We start from the raw sequence: 18,592 nt of genomic DNA on the forward strand, positions 1-18,592 counted from the left end.
TTTGCCTTATGGCATTTTAGCGTCAGTGTTATGTATGTGTGTTTCACCATTAAGATTTATAATAACTTATCCATCGTACATGGAGTAATGTCATAATTTGAACAACTCATTGTTTTCTTTTGACCAGAGCAAAATAACAATTATTAAGATCTTTATTATAAATTCTAAGGGCTAGATAGAATGCCAACGCATTTAACATAATAACACTTTATTTTTGTTCCAGACGTGCATTCTTATCATATTCCTTGTCAGTCACTTAGGCCATTGTATTCTTGTATTGCGTTGTTTTGTATGACACTTCATACCAACCAATATGGTACAAATACCCAAGAATTTCATTGTGTGACCTAACTAGGAATACAACCATAACATGTATATCATTTATATACACCTGAGCTAGACTTTCTAGTCTTTTCTTTCTTTTTGCCAAAATATCTTTTGCAGTTTCTCTTTTAGCTTTCCTCATTATTCAGAAAAACACTTTAACATCAATAACTTCTAGGTTTGTTGGTCAAATACCAATAACCTTGAGGTTCTTACTTTGAAGTTGATCATCATATGACAAGTGTTCTAGATTTCACTTATTAGTAACTTTGTAATATGATGAACAATTTCACTCATATTTTTATCCATCAATTCATGACAACTTTTTGAGACCATGTCTGTACATGCTAGGCTCATAAAGTTTAACCTTAGTATTCGCATGTGCAAATCTGGTTTGCACCCGTTGTAAGCACACGTAGAATCTATAACACCCGATCATCACGTGATGCTTCGATACGACGAGTCTTAGCAACGGTGCATACTAAGGATGATAACTTCATGGATATTGCGAATATTATTAGTGCCCCAATAGTTGGAGGATTGTGACGTCTGGCGTCTTCAACCTTCATACATTCTCATAAAACTTATGAGTTTATGTAGTCTCACCAAATTTATATTCTATCATCTTGCAATAAGGTCTTAGATATCACATATATCTCATACCTTGATTATTTCTGAAAACTAAATTTTTCAGCTCCTTACTTTTCAAACAAATTTGAACTTCAAGTTTGACGGAGACAAGATAACTTTAGGTACTAATTGAAACCTTAGCTCTTTGAATCAACAATGTGAGGTTTACTAAAAGTTTGCAATAGGACTTAATCAATTCTTGATTCTTTAACAATACGGTACCAATCCGTAAAGTTTCTTGTCAGATTTTAACAGTATTTCTATCTCAATAACAAGACTAGCGCATAGTAGAAAACGGATGCCAATTCTACAAAATTAATTCAAAATACTACTCAGACTATGTTTAAGATAATTAGTTCATGGTTTAATCTAATTACTAATGAACTCCCACTTAATACAACATCCCTCATAGTTGTTAAGTGGTACACGATCCAAATTCACTACACCAAAAACCGATCATCACGTGAGATGATGTAGCTTCAATGGTGAACATCAACATGTTGATCATATCATCCATATGACTCGTGTTCAACCTTTCGGTTTCCGTTGTCCCGAGGCCATGTCTGTACATGCTAGGCTCGTCAAGCAAACCCAAGTATTCCGCGTGTGCAACATGGCTTACACCCATTGTATGTGAATCGTTGAATCTATCACATCCGATCATCACGAGATGCTTCGAAACGACGAACTATTACAACGGTGCATACGAGGGGAGAACACTTTATTATCTTGATATTAATGTGAGGGATCATCTTATAATGCTACCGTCGCGATCTAAGCAAAATAAGATGCATAAAGGATTAACATCACATGCAATTCATATGTGATATGATATGGCCCTTTTGTTCTTGCGCCTTTGATCTTCATCTCCAAAGCACGGATATGATCTCCATCATCTTCGGGCATGATCTCCATCATCGTCGGCGTAGCGTCAAGGTCAATGGCGCCGTCTTCATGATTGTCCTCCATGTAGCAACTATTACAACTACTTTGAAATACTACTCAACATGAAATTTAAAGACAACCATAAGGCTCCTGCCGGTTGCCACAATACAATAATGATCATCTCATACATATTCATCATCACATTATGGCCATATCACATCACCAAACCCTGCAAAAACAAGTTAGACGTCTCTAATTTGGTTTGCATATTTTACGTGGTTTAGGGTTTTCGAGAGAGATCTAATCTACCTACGAACATGAACCACAACGTTGATACTAATGTTTTCAATAGAAGAGTAAATTGAATCTTTACTATAGTAGGAGAGACAGACACCCGCAAAGCCTCTTATGCAATACAAGTTGCATGTCGAACGAGGAACAAGTCTCATGAACGCGGTCATGTAAAGTTAGTCCGAGCCGCTTCATCCCACTATGCCATAAAGATGCAAAGTACTCAAACTAAAGATAACAAGAGCATCAACGCCCACAAACCATTGTGTTCTACTCGTGCAACCATCTATGCATAGACACGGCTCTGATACCACTGTAGGATAACGTTGCATAGAAAACAAAAAATTTCCTACGGCGAACACGCAATCCAAGCCAAGATGCAATCTAGAAGACGGTAGCAACGAGGGGGTATCGAGTCTCACCCTTGAAGAGATTCCAAAGCCTACAAGATGAGGCTCTTGTTGCTGCGGTAGACGATCACTTGCCGCTTGCAAAAGCGCGTAGAAGATCTTGATCACGATCGGTTCCGGCGCCACGAACGGGCAGCACCTCCGTACTCGGTCACACGTTCGGTTGTTGATGAAGACGACGTCCACCTCCCCGTTCCAGCGGGCAGCGGAAGTAGTAGCTCCTCTTGAATCCGACAGCACGACGGCATGGTGTCGGTGGCGGTGTAGAAGTCCGGCGGAGCTTCGCTAAGCAATGCGGGCAATATGAAGTGGAGGAGCAAAGCTAGGGTTTGGGAGGGGGTGGCCGGCCACTCTATGGGGGGCGGCCAGCTTGTGGTCTTGGGGTGGCCGGCCCCCTCCCTTGGCCCCTCATTATATAGGTGGATCCCAAGTGTTGGTGTCCAAGTCTTCGAATAAGACCCGAAACCAAAACCTTCCATAGGAGGGGAAACCTAGCCCAACTAGGACTCCCACCCAAAGGTGGGATTCCCACCTCCCATGTGGGGGTGGCCGGCCCCTATGGTGGTGTCCACTTGGGACTCCACCCCATCTAGGGCTGGCCGGCCATGGAGGTGGAGTCCCTTGTGGACTCCACCTTCCTTGGTGGTTTCTTCCGGACTTTTCTAGAACCTTCTAGAACCTTCCATAGAACCTTCCGCGACATTTTATTTCACATAAAATGACATCCTATATATGAATCTTATTCTCCGGACCATTCCGGAACTCCTCGTGATGTCCGGGATCTCATCCGGGACTCCGAACAAATATTCGAACTCCATTCCATAATTCAAGTGCTATCATTTCAACATCCAACTTTAAGTGTGTCACCCTACGGTTCGAGAACTATGCGGACATGGTTGAGTACTCACTCCGACCAATAACCAATAGCGGGATCTGGAGATCCATAATGGCTCCCACATATTCAACGATGACTTTAGTGATCGAATGAACCATACACATATATTACCAATTCCCTTTGTCTCGCGATATTTTACTTGTCCGAGGTTTGATCTTCGGTATCACTCTATACCTTGTTCAACCTCGTTTCCTGACAAGTACTCTTTACTCGTACCGTGGTATGTGGTCTCTTATGAACTCATTCATATGCTTGCAAGACATTAGACGACATTCCACCGAGAGGGCCCAGAGTATATCTATCCGTCATCGGGATGGACAAATCCCACTGTTGATCCATATGCCTCAACTCATACTTTCCGGATACTTAATCCCACTTTTATAGCCACCCATTTACGCAGTGGTGTTTGGTGTAATCAAAGTACCTTTCCGGTATAAGTGATTTACATGATCTCATGGTCATAAGGACTAGGTAACTATGTATCGAAAGCTTATAGCAAATAACTTAATGACGAGATCTTATGCTACGCTTAATTGGGTGTGTCCATTACATCATTCATATAATGACATAACCTTGTTATTAATAACATCCAATGTTCATGATTATGAAACTAATCATCCATTAATCAACAAGCTAGTTAAGAGGCATACTAGGGACTCTTTGTTTGTCTACATATCACACATGTACTAATGTTTCGGTTAATACAATTATAGCATGATATATAAACATTTATCATAAACATAAAGATATAAATAATAACCACTTTATTATTGCCTCTAGGGCATATCTCCAACAAATAGGTGGTGCGCCGGCAATAAGATGGGTCCGGCTATACCTGGGACTTGTCCCCCAGCCCTGGCTAGCCATTTACTTTTCTTTTTTTATTTTCTTTTTCTTCATTTCTTTATTTCTTTTCACTTTCTTTGATGTTTCTTTTCTTTTCCCCCAAGTCATATACAAAAATGAGTTATGCATTACAAAAAATATGAGTTATGCATTGCAAAAAATATTAGTTATACATGTTGACCAACACAATATTAATTAGTCATACATAAAATATTGGCCATGACCATATGAGTAGTTATGAATTACACAAAATATGAGTTATAGATTGCAAATAAAGTTTTACATCATCGATTGAGAAGAGTGTTTCGCTTTCTTCTTGCTTTTCTTGCTCGTCGTTGAATAATTTAGCCCCGTGTCGTGACTTCTTCTTTTGAAGGGTCGACCTGACCTCGGTAGCGTGGTCCTGCTTCTTCTTGTGGTGTATGTTGTGTCTTCGTCCTCGAATTCTTCCATCATTGGGTCTCCGACTTGTCCTTCGAAGTCTTCCTCGTTGGCGACTCCATTCATTCCGACGATGGTCCTCTTGCCTCTCCTCACGATAACACGGCTAGGCCTGGATGGGTCGGTTATGAAGAAGCATTGGTGCACGTGTTCTGCCAGTACCCATGGCTCATTCTGCGCGGTGGCGTTCGTGGACTTTGATTTGTTGGCTTCGGGTAGAAACATGGTGGTGAAATACCGGTCTTCTTTTCTGACGCTCTTAGCCCATCTGATACGGAACATCGGCACTTTCTCCCCAGCGTAGCTAAGCTCCCAGATTTCCTCGATTCTTCCGTAGTATCTAGTCTTTACGTCACCCGTCCAAGAATCCATCGTTACCCCTGAGTTCTGGTAAACACTGTTCTTGTCTTTTTCTTCCGTGTAGAATGTGTACCCGTTGATATCGTACGCTTGGTAAGTCATGATGTTGGGCGCGGGGCCATGTGACAAGGCCAATACTAGTTTATCCTTGTCGAATCCATTGGTGGGGGATTAGCATCAATGTGGTCTTTGAACCAGTAGCGAAAGAGGAGTTGTGCTCTCTGTATATTTCTGCTTCCGTCATCATCGGCTTGCCACTGTTCTCTATCATGGTTTTGTGCTCTTTCAACCAAGGATCGATCAAGTCAATGTGTTGTAGCGCTACTAAGTTGGCCCTGTCAAAGTCGGAAGTCCGACCAGACATGTGCACGTGCAGTTCCTTCCTTCCATTTTTGTGGCCTACTCCCTCGAACCTGCGGAGGTGCTTGTTTTGAGGCAAACCAACAGGGTCCTCGATGTCTAGATAATTCGTGCAGAAAGAGATGCACTCTTGATGAGCCAGCCACGGACGATGCTTCCATCCGGATGTGACCTCGTTACGAACGTATCCTTTAATGACCCCATTCATTCTTTCAAACGGCATCATGTTGTGTAAGAATGCCGGCCCTAGATCGACGATATCATCCATGATATGGATCAACAGATGGACCATCACGTCAAAGAATGCAGGCGGGAAGTACATCTCCATCTCACATAGGATCACCACGATCTCTTCCTGGAGCCTTGCGAGTTTCTTCACACTTATCGACTTCCGAGTTATGACGTCGAAGAAGTTCTGAGCCCGATCAGCGTTGCACGGACATGGTCATCCATTATACCTCGGATTGCAACCGGAAGAATCTGCGTCATCATCACGTGACGGTCATGAGACTTCATGCCGCTGAAGTTTCGTTTCTTGGGGTCCATGTATACGCTTATTTGCCGGAGTAACCGAAGGGCACTCGACTCCTAGAAGGCAATTGAAAAATTGATCGACCTCGGCCGGACTAAAAGTGAAGCGGGAGGGGGACAGTAATAGTCCGGCTGCTTAATCCTTTTGCGCTTCGACCGCCGTCCGCCTCCTCCTCCGATCGTCCCTCTTGGGCCGGCGGGATCTGAAGCTCTTCCCCGATGCCCAAAACTTTCGTGTCGTGTCTTGCTTTCGGCCCATCTTTGGTCCGGTCCGACATGTTGAGAAGAGTGCCAAGCAAGCTCTCGCACACGTTCTTTGTAATATGCATGACATCAAGGCAGTGAGGTGTATCGAGAATTTTCCAGTACGGCAAGTCCCAAAACACGGACCTCCTTTTCCATACACCAATGAGCGGCGTCGTTTCCTTTTTCTTCTTCTTCTCTCCAGGCTTTTGACGAATCTTTGCCGGCGCAGGGCACTCCTTCCAACCTTTCAGTAATGTATCGATCTCTTCGCCGCTCTTCTTACGTGGAGGTCCTCGGGGTTCATTTGTACCATCGAACAGATCTCCACGCTTTCTCCACGGGTCGATCTTACGTAGCCACCTTCGATGCCCCATGTAAACTGTTTTCGAAGAGCCGGGATCCTTACCAAGCTGCAAAAACATCGTCTCTTCCATGCACCTGACACATGCCTTGTGTTCATGGCACACCTGGCACGAAATGTAACCGTATCCGAGGTAGTCCTGCACCGTCGTGATCAGCGCGGCTCTCAAAGGGAAATATTCTTTCGCGACGGCGTCCCATGTATCTACCCCTTCCTCCGCCCACAACGTTTCAAGCTCCTCCTTTAATAGTTCGAGATACATGTTGATATCGTTTCCTGGCTGTGTCGGCCCTTGAATTAGCATACTCATCTGTATGTACTTCCTCTTCATGCACAGCCAGGGCGGGAGGTTGTAGATCCATACAAACACGGGCCATGTGCTATGTGTGCTGCTCTGGTTTCCGAACAGATTGAATCCGTCCGTGCTCGCACCCAACCTGATGTTTCGGGATCTGCCCCAAAACTTCGAATTCATTGTCTAATGCTTTCCACCGGCTTGCATCCGAAGGGTGCGTCAAGACCGGGTGCTCAATCCGCTCTTCATCATTCAACACTGCCTCCTTTCTTTCTGCGTGCCAGCGCATGAGCTTTGCTTCCTTGCGGTCCGCGTAGAACCGTTGAAGCCGGGGGGGCGAGCGGGAAGTACCACACAACTTTCCGAGGAGCTTTCTTCTTCCCTTTGTTGTACCGTTCAGCTTCACACACAGGACATTTGGTCTTGTCCATGTGCTCATTGCGATACATGATACAGTCGTTGATGCAGGCGTGATACTTTTCGTGGGGTAAGTCGAGAGGGCACGTGATTCTCTTGGCCTCGGCTAGACTACCAGGACACGTGTTCCCAGCAGGAAGGAGATCTTTCACGTATTCCAGGATGTCGTCGACGCTTGTGTCCGTCCATCCGTGTTTCGCCTTCATCTGCAGCACATCGAGAGCTACTCTCAAGCGAGACTCCCCCAACCCGCGACCTGAGTCGTACAACGGAGTATTCGAGTCTATCTCGAGTTGGTCAAGCTTTGATTTCCGCTTGGCGCCTTTCGTCTTTTCGAGAAGCAGATCTTGAAGATGAGGGTCCCGCACGACTGAAGCTAGCGGCACCTCTTCGTCGTCGTCAAGGTTATTGTCGTCGTCAAGGTTATCGTCCTGTGCGACAAGCTCTTCATCGTCATCAATATCATGATGCCCTCCTTCTTGCCGGCCATTATTACCACCTGCTGTCGTCGCCCGATTGACCTCCGCGCCATCATCACTCATCCATTGAGTGTGTCCATGCATGAAACCATTAGTGAGCAGGTGCCCCTGCAATTTGCCTGAATACGGATCAAACCATTTCCCTCGTTTGCATCTCCGGCACGGACACAATACCTCCGTGCGGTTATTTTCATACATGTCGATGATCGCGTGTTTCAGATATCTCATCACGATGCTTTCACTCATCTCGATAACCATTATCGCCTGCATGGTAAGATTACATAATTGATTAGAACCATGCATCCGTCGGTAGTTTTCACGGAAAATTTCGGCATGACCTTCCTACACGGTAGGACATAGGAGCGCCAGAAATGTGTCGAAACGGAAACTTAAAGAATCAACATTTCGGCGCAACGTTGGCAACTCATTTTCAACGCCAACACACACAAGCACAACCACAACATATATATATGCCACACACGAGAGCTTTGCTTCAAATGTCCAACATACGTCGATTTCATTCCTCAATTTGTTCATTAATCACCTATTTGTTTGATATATTCGTCAACGAGATCGAGACGTCGCGCCGCTACCACGGCGTATGGAAGCCGACTTTCTAGATCTAGATCTAGATTGAGCGGTCAATGCGGGATAGTAGATCAACATCTACATAGGGGGATGTGGGAGATGCATGTAGGAAGGGAAGATTTGCTCAAAAAATATGATTTTGTTTGGTGAAATTGGTGAAATTGGGGATAGAAATGGGCAAAAATGAGCTGGGTTGGGAGAAGGCTCGGGTTTGTGTGGAGGAGTGGAGTGGTAGTAGTGGGGAAGTGGTTGTTGAGCAGAAATAACTGCCCAGGTTACTGCCGGCGCACCAGGGCATGGGTGCGCCGGCAGAACATAGCCCTTTCGGCTATATCACCCCCGGGCCAGGCCCAAGAATCATTGCCGGCGCACCAGCCCAGGGGTGCGCCGGCAATAGCGTTGTTTCCGCCGGCGCATCCCTGGGCTGGTGCGCCGGCAATGATTCTTGGGCCTGGCCCGAATCGGCCGCGGCCATGCCAGGATTTATCCCCGGCGCGTCTTTTCAGGTGCTGCGCCGGCAGTAGTGCTGCATCGCCGGCGCGGCTGCAAAGTGGTGCGCCGGCAACTGTTTCCACCGGCGCACGTCCTAGGTGGTGCGCCGGCACCACTTGCCTCCACCTATAGGCTTTTTCCTAGTAGTGAATGCCCATCTCGCATGGAGTAATTCGTAGTACTCTCTCTGGCTCTTAATATGTCATAGATTTAGGTAAAATGTAGGCTAAAATTCACTGAGATTCAATAAATTTGCGATAAGTATTCAGCGGGCGTATGTATATATATCCATCGATCACCACCGTGTAGATCTTGTGCAATTTTTCTCCTACCCTACATGTAATTAGATCTTTCCAGCTAGCTTAAGGCATCTCTAACCAATCCCATGTAATTTAGAGGAGTAAACACCTCCCTATCATCATAGTAGGGAGAATTATCGAGGGAATGGTGAAGGTGCACCGCCCCAAATCACATGGAGGTGGGTTTGGTGCGCCCCTCCGCACCGACTCCACATGCCGCCTAGCTCTCCATTGTACCCGGCTGCGCTAGGGTACCAACTATGGGTGCAAACGTCGTGCATGTATGCGTAGAGCGTACACATGAATACCCATCTCGCATGGAGACACTCGGACTATATTTTGAACTTCTAGAGTATTTGGTTATATTGTGATTCGTGCTAGTTATAAGCTGCAACACATGTTGCAATAGAGAAAAATGCCTCGCGTCGATCGGATTGCTTCATGATTTATACTAGTTATAAGTTGCAACATTAATTGTGAACGAGATACTGTACACTATAGCAGCGCGGGCAGGCATAGCGGTTTTAAACGCCGATGCAAACGCCTAATCGCAGCGCCTAAATTGGCCAAACCCAAAGGACTAGTATACTACGCACGATGCTAGTGCAATAGTATGAACGTACGAGCTACTCCTACTTGTACAGCTTCCAAAGGTCAAACATGTGGGCGAGAGAGAGCAAAAGATGTATTAGTACATTGCTCCTAGCACTACATTTCCATGGAAAAGAAATCTAAGGCGGCCGTACCGTTTGTGTCCGTACATCGCATCAAGCTAGCATTTATGCATGCATGGGTTCAGATCATGCCTACCAGCGACACTCGGACGTGCCTCTGGCGCCGCTGCAGCAGGCAACTCAGACAGGACATCTGCGTTGCACTTCGCAGTCCACCTCTGTCACCATGTCATCACTAATCCGAGTGTAAAACCACTAGTAACAGACTAATAGGACCAGTTTTTCTTCCAAAATACCGGACAGCAGCAACGACTTTCAGCCCGTGAACTACTCTAATTTAGGCGGAGGGGGCACAGCACTCCAGGCCTGCCTGCCGGCTGCATGAGAGACGGTACCGTACAGGAAAAGCGAAAAACTGTCGACCGATCGATCGAGCTGGCAATATGCCACTACGAGAATCATGCAGCATGCAAACCTTGTTAACTCAGCTGCAGGCACTCTCATGAATCATTCATGCTAATGTTATTTCTTGGATCATGCTAAGGTGAGGAATCGACCAGGAGCATATTTCTAGACAAGGGAGGTACATTATATATTCAGGGGGCTAGCTCGAGAGTCGCACCGCTGTTGGGCTAGGCATGTGTACCATCGTGGACTCTAATCCCAATCACAGAGTTGCTCACTTGCTTGCGATGAAGGGGATGCCAATCATGCTGATGATTGATCACAAGTGGTACTCTAGCTCTGGTGAACATACGTGCTTCCCAATCCACCCCACAAAGGTCACTTCTTTTATGGACACGACTAATTCTCGGTCGATGTAGCATTAACTTAAGTCTCGATCACCCATTTTTATTTGAAATTCATGTGCAAGTCTGAAAAAAGTTGTGCAATTGCATAGAGTGGATCTATAACTAACTTAATTCCTGGTTGATCTAGAATTCACAAAAGGGTTCTTTTATAGCGACCAGCAAAGAGATAGCTGGTGATCGAAAACATAGCAACTTGTCACACTATATATGCATTTTCTTCCCGTATTGGGTACCAAACTCCATAATATAGACTATTTACCATTTTTATGAGACAACCAGCTCTTAATTTTACCATTTCACATAAAAAATTACTAGCGTATCACAAATTATAGCAATGCTTGTTTTATATTGAAATATACTATCTCCGTGCACTAATGTTAAACTTTTTAGCTTTAGTGTAGGTTCACTCATTTTCTTGTGTATCTAGACCTATTTTAGTGTGTATGTTCACTTATTTTCATTCGTATCTAATCTACTTTGAAATATCTAAAAGGTCTTAATCTTTTTCGAATTTTTTTAAAAAGGTCTTAAATTAGTGAGAGAATGGAGTGTTATTTTAACACTTGATTTTTAAGGCTATTCTCTTGTTTATAACTACCATGTGTTCTAGGTTTAGTCAAAGTCAAACTAGATAAAGTTGACCGATACATTGCAAAAAAAGAGCAGTTAAGTACAACATCAAATCAATATTATTATACCCATAATTAAATTTATTTTCATATTATAAATGTTTGATATTATATATGTTGATATTTTTGTGTAGACATGGTCAAACTTTACAAATGCATATTTTGACTAAACCCAGAAAGCATGGTGATTAAAAATGGAGGGGGTACATGTTTGCACATCAATTAGTTGTGGAAGTATTGACTTGGAGACTGTGTTACGCCCCTAAAAGCCATACTCACTTTTGCCCGATTCATTTGTCACGGATTTGTCTACATACGCATGTATGTACATGTGTTTTAGTGTAAAAATAAATACAAATTTGTGGCATCTAATCCGGGGCAGAGGAAGTATTATCTTGAGTGATATACTCGAATATATCTGAGACTCGAGTTTTTCTTCATAATGTTTGCATGCATGACTCCTTTGCAATGAAGAGAATTCATTAACTTCAGCCCATAACTCAATCTTTGTTACAGTATACACTCCTTTTACTCCAATTAATGGAAGTCAGCCCAATCATGCATCTACGTACGGCACTTGAAAATGGAAAGTGAACTCAGAATCAATGGAGTAGGCTGTAGGCATGACAAAACCCCGAAGTTAAACTGGGAGTAATATGAGGTCAAGTGGAGTACTCCGCGAAACAGTCAAGGGAACGTAGACGCGAGATGGCCACGCGGGGCTCCAACAGTCAGCAGACAATTGAGCGAAAGCCTAGGCATCGGGATCGGAGCTTTGTGCTAGCTAGCTAGCTAGGTGCAGTAGACTGGAGTAGCTCGATCCCGGGCGCGCATAGTACGAGAGGAAGCTGGGAGTATGCCAGTCGATCACAAGTTCACGAGGCGGCAGGGGTCGAGCAGCCAGTACCGGCCCGGGGCACATGGACCTGGGTTTAGCGCGCCCCTCTGCACCGACTCATCCACATGCATCATCGATGCCTCCCCATTATACCCGGCTGTCCTCGGGCACCATTTGTGGGGACGAAGAACCGTGCATATGTGTGTATAAGGCCGGGCGATCCATCCAGCGACCGCGCGTTTAGATGGGTCGCATCGGACACGCGACCCAACGCAACGACGCATCCTAAAATCCGAGCTAGGTTTGCGCGGCCGTGGATGGCACGCTGCGTTTGCATGCTCGCATCCCAGGGCCCACATGTCGGTGGGCGCGCGTCATATTAAATGTGGACTGGGAGGGGGACTTTCCCTATCCACTCCAGTCCCCACTCCCCTCCGCACGCACGCGCGCTCGAGCCTCCGCCGCCATGGCCCCCAAGCGTGAGTTCGCTCCCAGCGCCAACCGCCAATAATGACCACGAGGTCGGCAGCAGCCGAAAAATCGCACCGGTGCCCCAGCGGGGGAGGATCTACGTCACCGTGGTGGTGGCACGGATCTTCTGGGAGGCCAGCGCCCCCATGTCGTGGGGTGACATCCACCTCCCCACGGGTGGAACCTGAGCCTAGATGGGTTCCGGTGCCACCGATCCCGGCCACCGACCACGCCCGCATGGCGGAGATCCAGCGCGCCACGCACAGCTCCCGACGGACCTCCGGGAGGACCCCTCCTACGACGAGAAGAGTCCTATTGGAACCTTTGGTTCGAGGTGGAGTACGTTCTTCGGGTCGCGCGCGGCGACGGCGAAGCATAGCGCGGAGCCTCGCACGCCAGCGGCATCGGCGAGGAGGGCAGCCCGTCGCCCCGGTGGCCTCTACATCGACGAACCCGCGCCTACCGCCCTGGCCAGAATCTCGACGAGCCCGCGCCCGCCGCCCCTGGCCGGAATCCCGGCGCGCTCTCACGCTCCGGCGCCCGGGGGCGTCATCGTCATCGACGGCGACGACGATGACGAGTTCTACTGGGACTAGGCGGCACGCCGGTGGCCACCGTGTCCTAAACCCTAGCTTGGGGTTTTATGTTTATTTTAGTTAATTCAAAGCTCATGTAGGGCTTTTTTTCTATAAATTTTCCCAAAATAGGGCATAAGTTTAATGAACTATATATAAGTTTTATTTTTCGTTTTTTTATCTTTTTATTTTGCGCAGTGTCAGCACGTTGGACACGTACACTGAACGACTCAAACAGACTGTCGGCCATGTCCGCGTATTTGTGCGACCATCAAACAGTCACATTCGGGCAACCTGAAGTCTGGTTTGGGTCTGCCCGTTGAAGATGGCAACGCATCAATGCCCATCTCGCGTGTGGAGTGTACATCCATCCTTCCGGCCCGGTAGATGCTTTGCAGAGTTTGTGTTGGATTTATGCGGGATCTACCTCTTGTAGCATTGCTTATCACTGCTGACAACTTTGAGCGTCGGGTAGCTGTAGACGATAAAATTCAGTTTCACAATGCTAGCTAGAAGAAAGTTGGAGTAGTAATTTATAAGGGCACCTAATCCTAGCGTCATAGGATTAGTGACCGGCATGTTCGTCGAGACGTAAACACGATCCAAATATGCATCTCAGATGCATCTGGGCGAACGTTACATGGTCGCATCGCGTGACCGCTAGCCTCTCCTAGGGGCCCGCTTGGCAGTGACGTGGCTCGATGTGTCTTCTCATCGGTGCACTAGTACTAGCGAGGTAGCATCATTACGGTAGTCTGCGTCACATTAATGACGATGCCTCCCCTGCCGAGCGGACCTCTGGCAATGAAATTAATACCATTACCAAATGTGTCGCGCCCCTCGGCTGCCTCATCCCTCACAAACCTAGCCGCCTCACAGCCTCCACTGTAGCGCCACCCCCACCCCCTCTCTCACAACCCGAGCAAGGGAATCCATGGCGGGTGCAGGTTGCTGGCAAGGCAGCGAGGCTGCGGCATGGTCGCCGCAGCTGGGCCACCGTATTGGAGCAGCAACATCCCCACGCTTGTTATCTTCGTAGGAGGCGACGTGCTTCGATTTCATCCTCCACATCCATAAGGATCCCCTCGGCATCAAGCGGCCCCTGGACAAGTTCATTTTCGGCATCGAGCCAGCCGAGTTAGAGTTGTGGGAGGCTAGATGCGACTTTTGCTGGTGGCATATCGAGGTCTTGCTCCACGGACAGGGCAAGATGTACCTACACACCGGGTGGGACAAGTTCGCCCGCGCCCACAACCTCGAGTTCGGCTTCCTGCTCACCTTCCTCTACGAAGGCAGCGACGAGATGATCGTCTAGGTGTTCGATAAGACATCCTGCCGCAGGCGCTACCACACCGATGAGTCCGGCGAGGACACCGACTGCTAACACTGTTAGAGTGTTCTTTCTTTGCAGAGAAGATGACCACGTCCATTGAAGCCATTAGTGTAGGATTTTGGATGTTGTTCTATAGATGCAGAGAAGATCGGACACATCAGCCGTCAGCTGGATTTTCTAGTTTGGGTTACTCGGTGTCTGAGAGTGTCCTTTCTTCGCAGCGAACAAGGCAAGGGCCAAACCTGCACTGGTTAGGTTTTGTCGTTTTGCAATGTTTTAACCGTTTTCCAAACCATGTAATTGTTTGTGTAATGTTTCTATCTATGTTTAATGAAAAAGAAAAAAATGTGTCGGTTCACTAGGCATAACCCCAGACGTAAACGGACACGCGGTCAGAAACGACTATTTCCGTATCCATGAGCCGACATAAACGGATGCAGTCGGTCGATTTTGGCGTCAGATTTGTGTCGGACCGTTGGAGATGCGCTAAGACAGCCCTACTAAGTGAGGGAGAAGAGAAGAGGTTCACGTGCGTGAGTCGAGTTTGTGTTTGAAACTAATTTTGTGGAAGACTGATCGGCCGCAAAAAAGACAAAAACAGGTCTAGTATCTAGTTCTCATTTGAGTGTCTCTCTATCTCGCCTAGCTTTTCTTGTGCTGCTCTGCTTTCTAGTTTTCGTAGCACGACGACTACTTGCACGCCGTTTGGGAGAGCAAAGCCTTACCTCTCCCGTTTGCTGGAATTTTGCCTTGGGCCTATCCTAATACAAATTTTAAAATTCTCTTGGCCTATGTGGAAATAGTAAGGGGTGGGACTAAAGTTTAGTCCCACATTGCTAGTTGGAAGAGATTTGAAGTGGTATATAAGGTGGGTAGTTCTAGTCCTAGTAAGTGAGTGAGAAGAGAGAGAGTCCTCGCGCACTCCTCCTCCGCTGCCCGCCTCGCACGTCGCGACGCGGGTTGCGGGAATCAATCAATTACGAGTCATTAACGACATTAACACAGCCGTTTTTGTTCCGGTTTTTCTGGATCTTGAACGTGAACCCTAGCCTTAACGAGACACCATATGCGACCGCCTCTTTCCAGTTCATTGCGCCGCCGCCTTCGTCTTCCTCATCCCGTCCTTCGGCGTGCACCGAGCGGCGGGACAGTAGGCCTCCCGAACCCTGCCTCTCGTAGACCTATACAAGTGAGGGGCAATTAGGTTTTTGGGGAGCGCTTACGCGCGGCTACTGGCAACACGACGTTGTCGGACGACGACTTCCCGAACGACAACTTCTTCCCGGATATCGACAACCTCTTCGGCAACCTCAACAGTACACATTTATGTCATCCTCGTTTCAGATCTTACTAGAGTTTCTAGTACCGCTGTTTGGAGTAGATGTGATAGATTTATCTTGTCTAGATGATATATGTTCATCTACTATGTTGATCTGCATGATTAGTTCATCTACTAATTATGTAGTCATGATTTATCAACTGTTAGTTCGGATTAAATCATATGATAATTTGCTTATATATCCAACACCGTTGAGATCAGAGGTGATCAGGTATGCTCCGCCTTATGCATGTGGCCAGGCTTGCTATACATGATGTTGATCTCGGATATCAAACTAACTTGAAAATCGGTTAATAAGCTAATAACATCTTGTTCATGCATGTAATTAGATCTTGACACCACGGGTATATATTCTCAGCTAGCTGCTGTCCCTGTACGTTGCACAGTGCTGCTGTCTTACTCGAGTAAACCATAGCTTGTTTCGCCATCTATGGCGGCCGATGTTTAACAAACCCGAGCTACTGTCGTCAGTGAGGCTTAATTGGTGGCCGGAGGAATGATTGGAAGCTAAGAATTCCTGCGCTGTCAAGCTAACCCGAAATTCAGTAGAGGAACCGCATATACTACACGGGCGTGGTCGCGTGGAGCCGAGAATCCGTTCACAGTTCCGCGAGCCCCCACATGCACGCGGCCGACACCGGAGTTGACCTGCTCCCGCCCCTCCCGGCACGCGGGGCCCGCCGCCGGGAGCTCCGGGGATTCCCAGTCCAAACAGCTCCCTTCCTCGCCGCGCTGCTCGCCGGAGTCACGGATCGCGACCCGGTTTTCACCGCCGCTAGGGTTTAAAAATCCAGGCAACAAAAAGTTGCAGGAAATTCATGGCGGTTCAGTTCGTCGCCTGTCGCGTGGGGCCGGATGGAGGCAGAGCTATCCTGCCGCGAGGTGGGCCCTGGTGAGCCCGTTGGATCTGGATACTTGGGCCCACGGACGGGACCGGCGGTGAAAAACGGTTTCGTCCTCTGGGGCTCGCCGGAGAGCGGTGACGTCAGGAGGCGCGTCACGCTGGGCAGGGGCAAAGCGCCGGCAAAACCGGCGCTGTCCAGCGCATCCCGAGACACGTATCGGACGCGCACGGCCCGCAGCGGGCTCACGGTGGTCCGTTCCGTGCACCGGCACCGGCAACACTCGCGAGCGCTGGCTGGCCGTGGATCTTCTGCGTCCTGCCAACCCTGCATAAGCGTACTACGCCGTGGTGAATTTGTTGCTACGCGCGCACGAACAGCTCGTGTACTGCAGTTACTAGCATGTCGGTGTGCTCATCTATTCTAACTGGAGTCCAGGGCCTACGTACTCAACGCCGCCCAGAGAGATCGCCACTGATGAGGTTGACGAGGCGGTATTCTTCTTTTTCGCCCCAACTTAGAAAAAGAAAACGCAACCAACCCAGGCACTAGCATCTGTTGGCATTTTTATACTAGAAGAAAACTCCTGAGCACCCGCCGAATCCAAGGATCGAACCCGGGTGGACAGTGTGCGCTCCCGCACGCCTAGCCACCAGATAGACGGTCTGTTCTAACTTAGACTACTCACAGTAGGAGTAACATACTAGCTAGTAAGATCGCACATCTCTATAATAATGTTGATTAATGAATAAAGCGCCAAGTTTCTGTCAAAAAAGTATGCTTTACCAACTACATACCTAACTTTTATCTACAATTAAGAAGATGGAAAGGGGAACGTTCCGGGCATTCAAGTTTAGTTGAACCGGTATGTACATCCTAAGGAGAGATGAGGGAGGCCAAGCCAATATCGGGTTTTTGTCCCCCTCATCGGCGGCGGCGGTGGTATGTCCTGCCAACGCGTCCTTGAGGGCTTGAACATGCCGCGGACCACGGTCCCTCGCTAGCGAGAAGATCCTCGCTTATTTTTTAACTTCCATTTCCTCCCTTCCATTTCCTTTCCGTTGTGTGTTTGATGGCCCATAATACTCCCCACCAATGCATGCAACAAAACTGATCGATTACTGGGAGGACCAAAGACGGTACTGTAATTACATACAGTTATGCATCGTGTGTTTAATGGGCCTACCAAAATCCCCTATTCTCACATCCAGCTGAAACAAAATAACAACCAATCACCTAATACTTAGGTTTCAGCGTTTTCTCTCAAGTGCGCTGTGTAAGCTGTGATGGAGGGAGTACTATTAATGATTACTTTTCCACCACTTAATTTTTAGTTGTATTAGAGCAAGTACAATAAATTCTACTCAGTTGGCTATAAGGAGTAAAATAATATATTTGTGTCTAGTTGGAGGAGAGAGAAGAGAAGATAGACTGTAAGAGCAAGTACAATAAGTTCTAGTCTGCTGGCTATAAGGATTAAATAGTATATTATTGCTTCGTTGGAGGAGAAAGAGGAGGAGAGAGAATGAGAGTGGGCTCTTATGCAAGAGCCAGCTCTAGCACGTGCTCCTACACACTTTGTGAGAGTGAAAGGTGGGTCATACATTGATAAAGTACTATATTTTGATAGCTCACTATTGTATATGTTGGCTCTAAGTTAGCTATAGATGACATGTCACTTGGCTTATAGCCAGCAGCTGGCTACACTATTGAAATTGGCTCTAAGTGAGCTTTTATGCAAGAGCTAGCTCTAACACGTGCTCCTATGCAAGTTGTATCAATGAAAGGTGGGTCATCCATTGAGAAAGTAGTACATTCTTATAACCAACTATTGTACTTGTTGGCTACAAGTTAACTATAGATGACATAGCATCTTGCTTATAGCCAACAACCGACTATAATATTGGAGTTACTCTTAAATCATATCAG

This window comes from Lolium perenne, chromosome 4 (assembly GCF_019359855.2).
Source record: "Lolium perenne isolate Kyuss_39 chromosome 4, Kyuss_2.0, whole genome shotgun sequence".
Classification (NCBI taxonomy): domain Eukaryota; kingdom Viridiplantae; phylum Streptophyta; class Magnoliopsida; order Poales; family Poaceae; genus Lolium; species Lolium perenne.